We start from the raw sequence: 18,023 nt of genomic DNA on the forward strand, positions 1-18,023 counted from the left end.
CCTACATGTGCTACCCAGTGCAGAATCTGGGTTCTGGGGTGGGTGGGTTTCCCTCATGTGATTGTTGGATACTTAGACATCAAAATGGGCTTTCAACAGGGCTTCTAGCTCCTTGTTCTTTCACCTGGCTTCTGAGCTCTCGTGCTTGCTTACTGTCTCCCATTCTGTCTACTCCTTCCCTCCCAGTCTAGCTATTGTCTAAATCTTCCAAATTTTGCAGACAACCCATAACACAGCCAAGAAATGCAACTCAAGTTGATCTGCATAATTTATTGTGAGTGCCAAATCTACATTCCCTTAGCAAAAACAAAACCTTGTGTATCTTTTAGGCAGAAGCATGATTACACTTACCTGTGGCTGAAGTGACCAGGGCAAAAGGGAGCAATGCAAAATTGAAACTCTTGGGCTGTTTAGCCTGGTCTTTACAGGCAAGATGTGGAGAGAAGATCCAAACGGGGGCATGTGCTCAGCCAGCCACCCTCACGTACTCAAAGCATGTGCGGGGAGGTTGCCAGGCTAGCTCCGCCATTGATGTATGGGCCTTGAGCTTTTGATTGACCCTGGGATGGAGGAGCTCTGCCCATACATGCAAACGGATACTTAGTACCCCCTCTCAGGCTTGCTGAATGTTTTGCTGTCAGTAGGGGTGAGGCTAGCCTGCACCACAGTTCCCTTGTGCACGCTTTCATCTTAACCCTTCCCCCCATAACTAGGAATGTTGCAGAGATCCACGACAGAACCAAATTAGTTCGGATTTTTGTGAATATGACCTGCGGATTCTGCAGCAGACCAGCTTTCCCTCTGTCAGGCAGAATCTGCAGACTAGTGGACTGTTTTCCTAACCTTCGGGAATTTTGCACAAATTTCATCGTAAAGTAATATGAAAAATGTTTTAAATACAGCTAAAAGTGTGCATTTTCCCCAAAGGCTAAAGCATGAAAATGCACATTCGGGGGGAAATTGCGCACATACAAATTCAAATACAAATTAGGGCAAATTCATAAACTAAAAAAAATCTCATTCTGTTGATGGGTGGACGATGGAGCGAAAGGTGCCTGACAATCCGTGAACACAGACGGCATGGATTTTACACAATCCCTACATCCCTACTGATAATACAAACAGAGGAGAGCAATAGTTTTCTAAGGCTCTGAAATCTGCAGCGCATATCCCTCTGATGCCAACCTCCCTGGTCTCGCTGTTCAGCGATGTGAAGCTGCAGCAGAAACTGGCTGTTACTAAGTGCTGAGAGCTATTTTTTCAATAGGGTAAGTAGTGTATAAAATTATTAAATACTAAAAATAATAAATTATGTGAGCGGCTGATCAAGCACTTAAAAGTCTTCTTGTCACCGCTTCTCCGGTTCTTCGAGTTAGGTTTTATTCCAGAAGTAAGGAAAGATGCTAACAAGTGATTGAAGCGGTGACTCAGCTTGAATGGCTGCTGTCTATCTGAAGAAGGGTGCATGAAATAAAGGGGGTCTCGCCATTGTTGGCACTGAATGAGTTGTTTTGATCAGCTTACCAGTAGAGCAGCTCTACTTCCTTTAAAGAATAATGGCAGCTCTGCTTCAAGTAAGCTTATGCTGTATGTCCTAAAGGTTAATTATGTGAAGCCAATCCTACTCTGAAGTCAGCATGGAGCCAGCACTTGCTTGTGCTGAACTATCCCATAGGGCAGCTTTTTCCAACCTGGTGCCCTCCAAATGTTTTACACTTACACTCCCAACTGCCCGAGCCAGCATGGCCAAAGGTCAGGAATGCTGGGGGTTGTAATCCAAAACACCTGGACGGCAACTAGCTCTGCATGGCAGCATGGAAGGGAAGAGATTAAGGTAGGCAGAGACTTAATTTGGTGGAGTCTTTGCCTTGTACAGCTAAGGCTCCTCATGCTGTCCTTAAGAACTTAAGTGCCATGCTGGATCAGACCAAGGGTCCATCTACTCCAGCATTCTGTTCACACAGTGACTAACCACCTGTCAACCAGGGACCAACAAAGCAGGTGGAACAGCACCCTCCCACCGATGTTCCCCAGGAACTGGTGCACACAGGCTTACTGCCTCAAATGTTGGAGATAGCACACAACCATCAGGGCTAGTAGCCATTGACAGCCTTCTCCTCGAGGAATTTATCCAGCCCCCTTTTAATTCACCTGATACTGTGTGCAAAGAGCTGCCAGGCGTGGGTCCAGATTTCACTGCTGAGAGCTCCAGCTCAGTGTTCACACTAGAGGAAGATGAATCCTTGTTGTTTGCCTGCATAAGAGAGCGTATGGGATCAGTGCCGCATCCTTGGAGCCATATATGCCACTGCTCCATCACAGGTTTCCGACATCCCCCCAACCTGGTGTGTTTACAGTGAGGTGCTCTATAAAGCTGTTTGAAGAATTAGTAGCGTGTAGTCCAGGCTGCCTCGGTTCCCAGCATTTTCATCCCTGTTAGAGAACAGTTTCATCAGGGAAGCAAAGGGGGAAAGGGGGGTCATCACTTCTAGAACTCCCAGTTTATTTGCATGGGGCAGGGAACAGAGGATTGTTCTGTCAGCCTTCCCCAACCTGGTGCCCTCCAGATGTGTTAGACTACAGCACCCCTCATACCATTGGTTAAGCTAGCCAGTGATGGATGGGGCTTATAGTCAAGCACACTTGGAGGGCCCCAGGTTGGGAAAGGGTGCTCTGTATTACTCTATGTGGGCAATAGAGTTCTCTGCCAGACCAGCACAGTGTAGACATCCAGATGTTTTAGAGCAGGGGGGAGGAACTTCTTTCAGACCAAAAAGAGAATTCAATTTCAGAAAAGCTCTGGGGGGCAGGAAATTCTAGTGGTGGGCGGGCCACAGGCAAAAGGACAGGGCTAAAAAATACCTGTAAGTTGTAGCTTAAATCTTTACCGTCAGTAACAAAGAAGAGGCAATTTAACCCTTTTAGAATAGGGAGTGGGGATGCACAAAAGCTGGGAAACCACCAAACAATTGGTGATTGAGAGAAAGGGGTGGAGCCAGGGGAAGGAGGTGTGGCCAGATTGGGACCCACAGCCTGTAGTACCCCCTCCCTTTAATTTTGACTGAGGATTTTTCCAGAATTGACACTGAGAACACTTCCTGTCAGTTGCGAATGCTCTTAATGTTGTGGGATGGAAACCAGAAGAGAATTATTCAGAAATTGATGTACATCCCAACTTATGTAGGTTTCTCTCCGAAGTTACATGTGAGCAAGGTGAAGTGGACTGAAAAGCCTCTTGTGGAAAATGGGCTAAGTGTTTCCAGCTCCTTCTAGCTGAACAGGCAATTGCCTTCAACACTTGCACTTGTGGAAGAAAACCCAGAAGTTCCACTCTGGTGTACACATACCAAGCTGGACGACAGAGATGCTTCTTTGTACACCTTGTACTTCTTGCCTTTCTTGCTTCCACAGAATCTGTTAAAAAGGGCCCAGGGCCCACGAGAGTTAAATGCTGGCTCACTGGTTGGGGATGAGATCTGTAAGAACTGGATGTCGAGCTGCAGCTGTCCTCTCGTCTTCTCCTTCTTTCCAGGTCGAGATTGCAGCAAAAACCACCTGCAGTAAGAGAATGCAACAGTCCCTACTGCAGGTGTCTGACACGCCATTCTTCTATCAGATACCACAGCAGTATCAGGTTCCCTTTCTTGACGCTTACAGATGGCACTACATAGGGCATCAAGCTCCAGTTTAAGAACATAACGAGAGCCCTGCTGGGTCAGACCACAGGCCTGTCTAGTCCAGCATTCTGTTCCTACAGTGGCCAGCTAGTTGCCTCTGGGAAGCCCGCAAGTAGGACATGAGTGCAATAGCTTCTTTGATACCGTGTACTGTGGGTGGATGCTGATGTTAAGTTGCCAAGCTGGAACTCACCACAGTGAATGTAACCATGTTGTAAGCTGATCATCTGTAGCAGCCTGCCAAGTGCGAAGGAGGACTTTGCCACTTCCCACGTTTTCTGATTGGGGCAGATGTGTGGAAACGTTCTTGGCACTTAGCAGGATCTTGCGGCCTACCAGCTTCCTGCTTGGTTCTAGGGCTACCGCTGTCAGTTGCAGCGTAGTCAATGGCTGACTTTATTCACATGAGAGATACCCTATCCTGCACTGCAGATGATCAAAGTGGTTTGCCTGAATGGTTTGGTGTAACTGGATCCTGGCAGGTTCTGTAATTGGGCATGCATGTATTTAACTGCTCATTTCAAACAGCTTGCTAACCAATGGTGAAGTGCACTAAATCATATCAGTATGCCAAACTGCACAGCTGATTGTGACAAAGACAAAATGCCTCCCTCTTACTTCCAGTAGCCCCCTTTTCCTGCTAGTACCTACTAAATCCCACTCCCTGCCAAAACTAGGCATGCACACACACACAATGTGTGTGTGATATTAAAAGGAACTAGATAATTGAATTTTGCCTATCTTGTTTGCAATTGCTTTTCTTTATTGCAAGTTCTCACGTTGTTGCTCCTGGCTGTACAGTTATGCACCCATTCATCCTATTCTTGCTGTCCACTTGCTAGGGCTGGGAGAACCCAGGACCATCACCTCCAAGCTATATCCCACATCCTTTGCCTGATGCCACTCTGTAGCTTGGATAGGTGAGTTCTACAAGATGGATGCTCACTCGTTTTTCCTCTTCGTTTTGTCCTGAAAGAGTTGGGAGAGAGGCAAGCAGACTCTGCCCAGGAACTGGTTGAAATGATGTAAGGACTGGTGCATGACGGTTAGGATGAGGCCATGCTCTTCTGAGTCATCCAGCACAGTGGGCAGCTGCAACATGCACTCTTCGTGCCATTCAGGACTTAGGCTGTGTGGCGCTACAGATGTCCTAAATTTTTGCTTTTGTAGCTGAATCACAACATAGGGGTTGCTGTTGCCCGTGGTTCCCTTGGCACGCAGGGAGCAGGCACGCAGGACCGTCAATTGCAGGTGGGTAGGGTGCCACGCCGGCTCCTTTTCTGTGTCCTCATCCACCCTGCAAAGACACATTCTAGTATTATTGGTGGGTTTGGGGAAGGGCAGGGGGAAACACTTCTGTAATCTATGATATATTCTAACAGCTGGGCTAATATTATTCTGCAGAAGAGCGGGAGAGGGGACAGCTGGGTAAATTAGGCAATAAACTGGCTGAAAGATAGCCAACTCTGTCTCAAGACTGGTTTTGCATATTCAGCATCAGACCTGGAAAGCAAGGGCTGGTAGGCAGGATTTTGACCTAATGACAGACAAAAGGCACAAAGTGGATATTGTGTAAAGTGTCCATGGCTATAATTCCAAAGCCACAAGCAACTTGTGCACTAGGGGAACAACCAAACATTTCAAGGAAGAGAATCAAGGCTACACCTATGTCCTCCTCTTTCCTCTCCTACCCATATCACGAAGAACTGACTTAGCCTAGGATGATGAGCATCTAGATGATAGTAGAAAAGCAAGGAGAATAATTCCATGGTAGACCCTGCCCTGGGAGAATAAGGAAAGAGCAGCAGGGTAGATGGCTAAAGCTGGGGGGGGGGGGGAAGAATCATAGAATAGAGTTGGAAGGGGCCTACAAGGCCATCTAGTCCAACCCCCTGCTCAATGCAGGAATCCACCCTAAAGCATCCCTGACAGATGGTTGTCCAGCTGCCTCTTGAAGGCCTCTAGTGTGGGAGAGCCCACAACCTCCCTAGAGGATGAAACAGGGTGGGAGACAGGTCTGGCCGAGACAATGTTATGCCTGAGGTGGAGGACAAGATGGCACCCAATCCCCATTCCATGTTCAGAAGCCAACTGGGCTGGCAGTTGAATCTGGCTTCAACACTGGCGATGGGATAGTATCCTTCACTGCTAGTTTAGGGGGTTCAGGACAGGCTACTGCATACATAGTGTTGTCCCCTTAAAGTTATTTTAATATTAAAATAATTGTACTTTATTAACCATTTGCCATCTGCCCAAACATGTTATTGGTCAGATTAAAAACTCAAAATAACTACTGCTACTACTAATAATAATAATAATACATAGGGCTCCCTTTGTGCCTAGTCCGGAAACTTCAGCTACCGTATTTCTTCGATTGTAAGACGCACACTAATTTCAGTACCACCAACAGAAAAAAAAAACCCTAAGACACACCCGCAATTCTAAGACGCACCCCATTTTTAGAGATGTTTATATGGGGAAAAAAGTGTGTCTTAGAATAAAAGAAATAGGGTAGTTCAAAATATGGTAGCCAGGCTGGTCACCGGTACACCTAGAGGTGACCACATTACACCAGTTTTAAAATCTCTTCACTGGCTGCCAATTAGTTTCCAGGCGAAGTATAAAGTGTTGGTTATCATCTTTAAAGCCCTACGTGGTTTAGGTCTAGGCTATCTGCGGGATCGCCTTCTCTCATACAGTCCACCCCACACACTCAGGTCCTCTGGGAAAAATCTACTTCAGCTAGCAAAAACTAGATTAACAACTGTTACCCAGAGGACCTTCTCTTCTGCTGCTCCCAGACTGTGGAATGGCTTGCCGGAGGAGACTCGTCAACTTAACAGTCTATCAGCATTTATCATAGAATACCAGAGTTGGAAGGGACCTACAAGGCCATCAAGCCCAACCCCCTGCTTAATGCAGGAATCCACCCTAAAGCATCCCTGACAGATGGTTGTCCAGCTGCTTCTTGAATTTAAGAAAGCTATTAAGACTGTTCTCTTCTGGCAAGCCTATCCAGTGTAATTCTAGGATGTTTTAAAATGATTTTAGGATGCTTTTTAAATGATTTTAGCATGTTTTAACAATGTATATTATGTTTTAATTCAGTTTTATGTATTTTATATTTACTGCTGTTCCCCGCCTTGATTAGAATGGAGAGGCAGGTAAGAAATAATTTATTATTATTATTACATTTATTAGTTGCCAAAAAAAAAAACACTTTTGGGGTGACATAATAAAAACAAATGCAATGATAAAACAAATAAGGGTGTAAACCTCTCCATATTTAAACAGAAAAACGCCTACAACTCCTAGCAATCCTACCAGCCATATTGGCTGAGGAAAGCTGGGAGTTGTAGGACTTTTATGTCTAAACATGCAGAAGGTGAGCTTGGGGACCTGTGCATACAGTTAGCCACATTGAACACGATGTGACTTACTTCTGAGTAAACACACACAGGGTTGCACTATAAAAAAATCAAAAGCAACAATTTAATATAATTAGAATAGGAGAAATACAGATCAAAGCTGCTAAAATATGGGAAATGATGGATTTGGTGGTTAAACATACAATTGAAAACAAAACAAACAGCAGTTAAGACTTTTTAAAAGGTTTTTTTAAAATAATAATAATAATTGTAGTGTCTTCCCATTCCATTTACAGAAGCCAACTAGACTGGCAGGGAGCTGCGTTCAAATTCCTGCCCTTCAACTAGTTTCTGTCTGCCTAACCAGCAGGATAAAGTGTGAAAAGCCCATCTGAGCTACTTTGGAGGAAGGAATGGTGGTGTACAAATGTGATTAATAATCACTATTTTTCCTAGCGTGGGAAGAGACCGACATTTAGCTGGCTTGCTATTTAGATGAGGCAACCGTTTACCCGATCACCGGCAGGGACCGTGTCCCGCCCTGGGTTACGTTCAGCTCCATGTAGCCAACTCCTTCTCGCTACTCCCTCAACGGCTCCCAGGGTGAAGCAAAGAATTCCCTTTCGAGAACGTGGAACCTGTAGTTCAAACAATCGAGTGGGCGGGGCTATATTTAGCCCCGCCCCTTCATTCATCAAAACTTCTCTTGCTGAATCTGCATGTTGCTCGGTTGGTGGGCGAAGTCTCGCCTAGTGCTGGCGGGAATGGCGATTCTAACGGAAGGAGGAGAAGGGGTGGGGGCTTTGGCGCTCGCAACTTGAGCGAAGCCGTACCTTACGAAACTCCCTCTTCTTGGATCTGTCCACCTATGAAAGTGTTCAAAAAGCTTGACCTCTTTTGCTTCTTGGCCGCACTACTCTGCAATCAAAGTAAAAAGGCTGAATATTGGCTCAGGCTTTGGGAGGTGCTCGTGGTTGCATTAAAAACCAAAACACAAATCTACAAATTAATTACGTCCGGTACTCGCATGGCTTTTCAGTTGTAAGGAACACCCCCCCTTAATCATTTGAGGATATCCCTGAGTCAAACGAAGATGCTGTGCTGTGGAGAAATGAGGATTTGCCACACGAGTAAGATAAAAACAAAAAGGAAACAAAATTTAGCCTCACGGTACCCGAAGAGTTTGCACATATCTTTATTCCGCCGCCCCCACAAAAAAAAGAAAAAAAGCGGCGTATTAATTGACACCCTCTATAAATCCGAGCATAACAATACAGTGACGAGAGTATAGTGGCTTGGAAAAAACCCTGCTGTCTCTCTTTGCTCATCCTATGATGGCGGCGATGGCGGGGAATGGACAATAGCGCCATTTGGAATATGTCCCACAAAAAGCAAAGAACTTGCCTGATGAAGCGATCTGAAGATCTCGAAAGCTTGCAAATTTTCCTGATCTTTGGGTAAAGGCGTTACACAGTGATGTGGATTAGGAGTAGGTGAAAAAAGCACAGGTTGCCAGTAACATCGCTAACCCTCTAGGGGGCGCTCGGTCTACAAGGCGGCGGCTGCCGCGTCGGTTCATCCTTCGGAATAGAAGCTGCGCGTTCGCTTGTTTTGGGAGGAGGCCAAAACGAACAACCTTGTTCTAAAATTAGAAATGTGGCAGACAAGAGCTGCAGGAAGCTACCGAAATGGCCTTTGTGTTACCCTATTTTAATGTATGTATGGGAAAGACACTTGTGATTACACGCCTTTACTGAACTGGAGTGCTTTCTTCAAGGCCCTTTGTTTTCCCAGCTGCTAACGTTTTGAGGACACCCTTGCAAAAAGGAATGATGAATTCACCCCACACCCCAAGTAGCTTTATTTAAGTAGTAAGTTCATTTACTTCACTTTGTCATGGTGAATTCTTCTGAAAACTCAGAGTGGTGGGGTTACCACTACCTGTTCGCAAATCTGTATGGATTGCTCAAATTTTAGGAGTTCACTTCGTCATAAATAGAAAATGTAATTAGGGGTGGAGTTGGTATATACATTTCTTACAAAGGCAGAATTGCCCACACAAATCATCTTCAGCCAGTACTGCCTTCAATTTCAAGCATACGTGCTTAAGAACTGGCTTTTAGAAGCTGCAAAACAGCAAATATGCTTTTAAGAAAATAATAGAATATGTGTTTTTTGAGAAATAATACACAGTACTGAAATCATCATTCCCTTGAATAGTGAACTCGGGTGATGAGTGCCAACAAAATTTAAGCCAAAACAAAGCCACGAAGTAATTGGGGAGTAAGGGGAGAGATATCAGCACACATTGGAGCACTCTTAGATTTGCACAAGTACAAAAAAAATATCTTTTTTAAAAATGAAGGGGCCACCCCTCCCCCAAAATCCCAATGAAAACTGAAGTGTCTGCTGGAAAATAAAAATGGAATATGGGAATGTTCCTTCAGAGTTCTGACTGAATTCAATTTTAGGTTGAGATCAAGTCTTTTAAACATTGTTTGATCAATCAGAAATGTCCTCTTTTACATATCTATCTAGTAGTAGGTTCAGTTTTTCATATGCCCAGCTGCCTTAAGACTTGTGATTAACTAATGTCCCAACAAAATAAGTTTTCTAATGGTTTGTTTTGTTTTGGCTGTCCCTTCTTTCTGTCAAAATTATTCCTCTCTTGTCCCCACTGTAGTAGACTGGTTAACTTCTCCTTATAACCTTTAGACAAATTTAACTCTGAAACTGCATTCTTCAAAATTATCTGGGTTGGCCTTGATTTATTATTTTAGTCCTGTTGCTGGTCCATCTTCTTCTTAGGAGTCAGCAGCACACCCAATATTCCTTTCTCTTTTGGAGATTTCAAGGAGTATTCCGGTTACAGAAAATGAACACAAGCTGTCTATTAAGCTGGGGTAGATGAAAACGTAATTTGAGTTCACATACTAACACACACATACAAGAACCTCTCAAAATTCACAGAAATAATTTGGGATTTCACAAATTTGAATGTGGGAGAAAGTGAAACTGACAGATCCATTCATCCGGGCAGAGGGCTTTGAGTGCTTAGCTCTTAAAAGATCTGGGTTTGAATAAGCATTCGGTCCGGTTAGTGATGCTGAATTAGGATTGTCATTTCTTTTTTTCCTGACAGGCTCCTCATCTTTAACAGCCTACATGGCAGGTAGGTATAACATGGTCCTCTCCGTGCTGGGAATAGCTGTACTTGTTGAATTTGGCCTGTGCAGATGGGTAAGAATTCTTTTTGTTTTGTTTTGTATTATTATTATTAGAACTTGCCAACATTCACAAATTTCTTCTTAAATGGGATGGAAAGAACTTGTGAGTTGGGGTGGGGGGAACAAAATGTGGGTGAAAGTGAAAGTGACAGATTTACCAATTATTATTAAAGAGGTGGGCGGACACATCCTGCACCAGCTGCAATCTCCAAACAGCCTTTAAGGACAACCCTATATAGATCACATTACACAAATCAAGTGTGGAGATTAGGGAGGAATTTATGTTGCACATTAATAGTAACAGAAATACATCAGAAAAATGCAGTGGGTGTTCCTGAATCCAACTATGTGGCACTGTGACAGAAAGAGGCAGGCGATGCCCCCTGACCCCTGTAGCACCAGGAGCCTAAATAGAGGGCACATTAGCATCTAACAAGCCACCAAGATTGAGGAAATGGATGATGTTTCATGGGGCCAATCCTGTCTGGAGGTGTAAGGTGGGACCAGTCTCCCACATGATTTGATCTGTTGCTACTTGTTCTTCGTCCAAGAGAAGGATGACTAGCCGCCACCACCTGGTTCTCCCACCCCCTCTGCAGCCATTGTCTTTGCTCTTTAGGGAATTTGAAGCGACAGGAAATGTTATTGTTCTGTATGTGTTGCCCAGAATACATGCCTGACAGGTCTCCTCCCCACAAAGGCTTTCAGTTTACACAGCATACTGCTACTGCAGACAAGAATAACGACAGCACAATACCCAGGGAGTGGAGACAGAGGACACACTGGCCTTCTTTCTGCACATCCTTCCATGCCGTACGTATGTTCAGAAGTGGGGTGCAATTAGTCCCAAGGGGTGTGTGTGTTTGTAACATTTATCTCTATCAGAAAAACTGGGTCTCCATACACACTGAAGAGCCACTCCTATACAATTGTACAATTAAGAGCTGGTAACCCACGAATGCGGAACTTCAGGCTTGGGAGCCAAATCCAGCCACCCTGGGGTCCTGATCCGGTCCCCCAGGGTTCCCCAGATAGCCACGCCCCCTTTCCCCCACCAATCGCTTCCTGACATGTGCATTTCCACCCTGCCCACTCCTCAAAGGTTAGAATTGCTCTCCTAAAACTTAATTACTTAAATACGAGACCCACCATAACATGCTGATGGGGGAAAGACAGCTCAGCAGGTTGCATGGAAGCATGTGCAAAGGCTCACAGGTAGAGCAGCAGGACTACACTAACCACTAGGCTGAACATGCTATAAAATAGGAACCTTGCTCTAGTGCAGGATGGGCAGAAGGTAGATTAGGATCTACTGGGAGATTGGTGATTTACAATTGATGATTGGCAAGGGTTTCTGATTCCCTATTGTTTTACAAAAGACACACACCCCTTCACACACACACTCACAACAGTTAGTCTGTTAGAATCCATTATCTGTAATAACTCAGATGTAGATTTGAACTTGTAAAATACAGGTCATCCCAATTTATGGCTTCTAGAGTGTATATTAGGTGATTAGCTCCACCCTGAGCCACCATTTTGCATCTAGATCTAGGGCTCCATCACACCAACGATTTATCGCACACTTGCCATGCCTGGTATGCAGTTTTGCAGCTCGATACTCACATGAAGTTGTCCACATCCTGCACTCATTTCACCTCTTCCCCTCCATGTTTTGTTTCTTTTTGGAGTCTGGATTATTTTCCCTCCATGCAAAATGAATGTGTTCCTCCCTCCCGTGTTTTGCTGTCATTGCATTCTATCCAACCATCCCATTCTTTGTTTGGGGGCGTGTGTGTCTAAGGGCGGTCTCGCTAACAAAAGAGGAGGGTGGTGCAGTTCTCCACTCAACCATGAAGGGTGAGGTAGGGAAGTCCCATTTAACTCTATGTTCTTACTCCTGAGTAGGCATGACCAATGGAAAATGCAGCCTCCTTGCCCACAGCTCCCTCATTTTTAAAGATAAAGAGATGAAACTTGAGAGCTCTTAAGTAGAGCTTTCAGCATGCCAAGTTTGAATCAGAACGGTACAACCCTTGATTTTTTAAAGGAATTTTTAAATTTCCCCCCTTTAAACCTTTTTCCTAATAGTCAATCAGTGCGAAGGATCAATTTTCCTTTTATCATTACTTTTGAGTAAACACATATAGAACTGACTTTTAATAGTGTGGTCACTCAGAAGCTTTTTTTTAAAGTCTAAAACAGCAAACTGGAAAGAAGTGCTCTGCAACCCTATGCTTACTTCTGAGGTCTTACTTCTGTTTACTCAGAAGGAAGTCTCTGTTCAATGGGGTTTACTCAAAGGTAAGCACGCTTCTGATTTTAGTATGACTTGGCTGTAAATGCATTTGAAATCAATGGGATTTACTCTTGAGTAAGGGAACCATCAGATCCCTATTTTATGAACTTGGAGACGCACGTCTTCACCTCATCAAAGAAAAGGAAAATTGTTCCTTCACACTGGTAGACTATCAGGAAAAGGGTTTAAAGGGGGGATTTTTTAAAAAAAATCCTAAAAAATCAAGGGATGAACCAATATGATTCAAACTTGGCATGCCTAAAGCCCTCTGTAAAAGCTATCACTGTCCCAAGTTTGATCTCTTTAACTTTAAAACTTACGCAGTTGTAAGCATTTTGGTTACCTTGGAGCAAAGGAGGGGTCCTGACCACCTTTGCAAAAGAAATTGGTTAAAATGATTGTTCATCTGCCCACCCTTTAAACATGAGCAAAACACACCTTTACTCCTTCTCCCCGGTAAACCTTTCCCAAGCCAAGGGGCAGCAACAGTCTTGGCCCATGTGCTCCCTCCTGCTTCCTACAAACAGCCTCCCTTCCTTGGAGTTTGTTTAATATGATCTTAGGGGAAAGTATAGTGTGTTGTTTTACTGTAATTGCGTAGTTTGAGGCTGCTGTACTATTGTATTTGGCAGGAATAAAGAGATTTTTTTAAAAAATAAAGAATTAACTGCAGGGGAAAGGAGAACGTAGGGGGCGGGGCAGGAGATTTTGCCAGCATAGTCACGCTCCAGGTGAAAAGATACATGAGCTGAAAGACCGCAACAACACAGAGATGTGAAAGTGCCCAGTGCTCAATTCGCTAAGGAAACAAAGGGGGAAACAGTGGATGAAAACTGGATTTAAAAAGTAGATGTGATGGAGCTCCTACTCCACTCGCATTCCCATCCCACCATTATTTTGCATTCGGCTCTGGTCATTAGACCTCAGCATTCCAGTAAAAGAAAAATACAAAGCAGATCTCACAAGCCCATAGTCTGCCCACCCCTGGTCTAGTGTAGTTACATGATACCATCATGTTCATGGAGATGGGATACTTTGAAATTCCCCACAAGGCACAGTGGCTGTGATACTTAATTGCATGAGAGGAGATCCATGGCCAGGTTCTCAGGTGGTGGGAAAACTGAAAATACTGTCAACTTACACAACACACAGAGAAAAAATGATTGTGTCCACTAAATGTACTGTGAGGATAGAGGAGCAGGACATGGCGAGACCTCTGTTGTGACTCTGTCAGAGTGCTTTTCAGAGGACAGGTAGTCAGAAAAATGTGGAACTTTCAAATGTGGTCCCATGTGAGTTTCTCATGTCTTTCCAGTTGCATGTCATTCAGCTTATTCACTGTGTGTCATTTTGAAGTGAAAAGGAAGGCATGCCGCGCTGATGTGTAGACGGCACTGTGAGATGGTGGGTGGCTGCTTCTGCTACCTCAGCTTTCATGGGATTTTAATTTCAGTAGTTGAAAATCCTGGGGAAGCTGCAGGCTTGCAGCCAAATCCACGCTTTTGCTTTATGTATTCATTATATTTTAAAACTGCCCAATAACTCAGGTTCTCTGTGAGGGTTATACATTCAAGACATACAATATAATATAACAATAAAACAGGTCAGGTAACAGCAAGATAAAGCTAGTAGAAGCACATAATAAAACCCTAATAAAACCAGAAGGAGGGGAAAACCTTGCAAAGATCTAAAAGTACTAAAACAGTGCCTAAATAGCCTGGGAAAATAAAAAGGTCTTCACCTGGTGCCCCCAAATTCCATAATGTAGATGCCAGGTGAGCCTCTCTGGGGAGGGCATTTAACAGATGAGTCACCACCACTGTAAAGGTCCTCCTCCCAGTAGCCACCTGCCCTACTTCATTTGGCAAGGGCACCTGGAGGATACGCAAATATGGAAAGAAACGTCCCTTCAAGTAACCTTTCCTCAAACCGTTTAGAGCTTTAAAGGATAAAAACAGCACTTTGAATTGGGCCTGGAAATGGACTGGCAGCTAGTGTAGATGCCAAAGTATTGTCAAAATATGATTGTATCAGCCATCCCAGTTAACCATCTAGTTGCCCTATTTTGGGCTAATGGAAATTTGCAGGCCATTTTCGAAGGCAAACCCACGGGTAACGCATTGCAATAATCCGAACAGGAGGTTTTCAGAGCATGAATAACTGTTTCAAGGCTATCACTGTCCAGGTATGGGCATAGTTGGTGTATCACCTTAAGCTGATAAAAAAACAAAAACGTTCTGCACCGCCAAGGCTAACTGCCTCTAGTGACAATGCCAGATCAGGAGCAACCCCAAATTATGCACCTGATCCGTAAGGGGGAAAGGAATCTGCTCCAGAACAGGGTAAACTTCACTCACTGGACAGATGAAACAGCCACAGACACTATCTCCATCTTGTCTTTATTTAATTTACTGGCCCTCATCCAGTCCATTAACCTGCCCATTCAGGGCCTCCACTCAGGATCCACGGGGAGGACAGAACCTTCACTCAGGATCCACGGGGAGGATCCTCCACTCAGGATCCACGGGGAGGATAGCATACTCCCACAGGTATGCTTGAGGGAGGGAGAGGCATCATTGTGCTTCGATATCCATCTAGCAGAATGAGTGCCACAAATAGCACAGGCAGTGCAAGTTTGTAGCACACCTGAACAACAACAGGAAGGCCCATGAGTCAGACCTGCCCCCTGGATCTCTCTGACCTTGCTGCTACCTGGTTCAGGTGAATAAGAGGCAAATATATATCAAGTCTCAGGGCCTGCATTTGTAGACGTAGTGTGGGTGAGAGTGGCGCCATCTATTTTGCCCTTGTAGCCTTGATCTGTAGCACATAGAGCAAATACAAACATCTGTGGAGATATTCATTTGTTGGGGATGTGAGAAGATCAAGGATGTGACAGGAAGAACATGTTTAAGACTACAGATTTGGAAAATATGTCAGGCAAAGTGCCTAGATGTTAATGGCAGCACTGGTGACGAAACTATATGACAGAAATGATACTGAGGAGAACTAGATTAATGTGTTTGTGTGAATATTAGAGAAGATTATCTGCAGCAGAGACTGTGTTGGGAAAGGACACCTCTGGTTAGGAGTCACCTGATATGATGGGAAGGAAGTTCAAAAACATAAAGGTTTGGGCTTGTATTTTGTGGAGAGAGGGTTACAGGTAGGGTTGCCAAAAAAAATAATATGCATCACCAAAAAAAGAGGATAGTGATTTGCATAAAATGTGCATGTGCTAATGAATATGTATAGTTGCACATAGAAATCATTATTCTAGTTTGAAGGGAAATAGAGTACGTCTCACCATAGGGTGGAAGACTGTGACCAAGGGGGGATCTACACTACTGCTTTAAAGCGCTTTATAACAGTTTTGACAACTGTTGGGGCCCAGGACACACTGCATCTACAGGTTTCAAAATGTTTTCAAAGTGCTTTAAAAGCAATAGTGTAGATCCCCCCCAGGGGAACATATGTTCAGTCTCTTGCCCACATGACCACTATTGATGGGCCACAATTCTTATGGATCTTTCAACCAGACTTGGACAGGGCAGCCCCATCCAAGAGAGGATGCCTTCAAACAAAGGACGGTCCTCTGTAAAACATAACCACCCTAGGGCTGATGTCTGTGCCTGGGAATTTATAGCAGGGGAGGTTAAGGAGAGGTTTGGAACATGTCATGGGTAGCTGGAGGAGAACACACCCAGTGCAGAGCATGTGTTAGGAGCACAGCATGTAATTACTAAGCCAGAAGGTGCTTTGCCTGGGTTCCTGTTTTGATCCCAACTGTGGTGTTGCTGGCATCCCTCCCAGGTGTAACCATCACACCCAGCCAGGAGGCTCCCTGACAACACGCCCCCGATCCCGGCTTCATGAGCTTGTGACAGCTGGGGAGGGGACGGAAAGGAACACAAACCAGAATGTGGCTAGGAGGGAGCAAGTCTGACTCAGAGCCATTAACTGTGTCATGTCTTAGTCGCATAATGGGATGGTGGAGCGGAGCAAGGGCTTGCCAAGCCAAGTTTAGTTGTACGGCTGCCCAAGGATGGGTGCTTTGGAGAATTAGGCTTCTTGGAATCACATTGCAAATCTGGCCATTCTTGTGTACCAACAGGCGGTGAACAGTTGACACACTGCTTCCGACACAACCCACTTATTTCTTATTCTAAACAGTGAATTAGACAGAGTGGACACACTTCTGTTTTACAGTTAAAATGCCGTTGCTCTTCATTCTCCAAACTCCCAGAGACCCTCAATCTAGCTTGCTGCATAGGACATTGTTCCAGTGAACAACAACAACATGATAAACTCTGAATGGGATCAGCTCAGTTGGTGGTGTGTAGATCAGCTGACCCCAACTTGGTGCCCTCCACATGTGTTGGTCTGCAATTCCCATCATTCCCAGCCAGCACGGGCATTTGGAATTTCTGTCCAATACAGGGCACCAGGTTGGGAAGGCTGGTGTAGCTAATTGCAACCCAATATGAGCAGAACCTGTACTGGCTATAATGGCCAATGCTATCTGGCACGCCATAGCGTTTATCCCAACGATAGCAACAAATGAAATTAAGGCTACAATCCGATGCACGTTCACCTGGGAACAAATCCCACTGAACTCAGTAGTGGGACTTCTGAGTAAACATGCATGAGGTCATGCTGCATGGTCACAATCCTAAGCATTACTTACTTGGAAATGTCCTACTGAAATCAATGGAACACTGGGGTATAAACTGCCCTAGTTTATGTTGACTCTGATGTTCAAAAGGAACACTGGATCTGGCCATTGTTGACTTTTCCATTTATTTTGGGGAGGCTGAAAGTGCCAATCTGATGTCAAACACTGAAATTAGAGTCTGCAAAATTCAGAATATATGGTTTGAAATACCTTTCTGTTTCCTGATTTGAGAAAAAAACATTTGAAACACTTCCTACTATACATATTCTATTTTTTATTATTATTATTTTAGGAGTATCAGAGGTCTTTGGCATCTTTCAGGAAATCCAGACTGTGCCACTGCTGGCAAGAATCACAGGGCTTTTATCAACTCGCCCACTGATTCTCCATGGCCAAGACTTCCATAGAGAAGAAGAGGAGGGAGGGGGAGCATGTTCAGCGTTGTGTTGAGTTAATCATCTTTAGAAGCAGAGAAGAATCCTGCAAGGAGCCCCCTGTGCGGTTGCATTATTTTGAGCCTCTTATTGCTCAGAACGATGCTCCAGCCATGCTGGAGCAGTTTATTACATCAGAGAGCCAGTGCTGGAATCCCAGGCAGATTTCCAGACTCTGACCTGCAAATGGCTGGGAATTTGGGATGCTTCATCATGCAGTCAAAACCTTTCATCTTCAGCCAGTTGTGCTTCCTGTTATTGACTTGTGTGGGTTTCACAATCCAGCTCACAAGGAGATATATCAAGGTGCCGTGTGTCGTGTTAGCTGCAGGGCGATGCGCTT

This window comes from Elgaria multicarinata, chromosome 3 (genome assembly GCF_023053635.1).
Source record: "Elgaria multicarinata webbii isolate HBS135686 ecotype San Diego chromosome 3, rElgMul1.1.pri, whole genome shotgun sequence".
Lineage (NCBI taxonomy): Eukaryota > Metazoa > Chordata > Lepidosauria > Squamata > Anguidae > Elgaria > Elgaria multicarinata.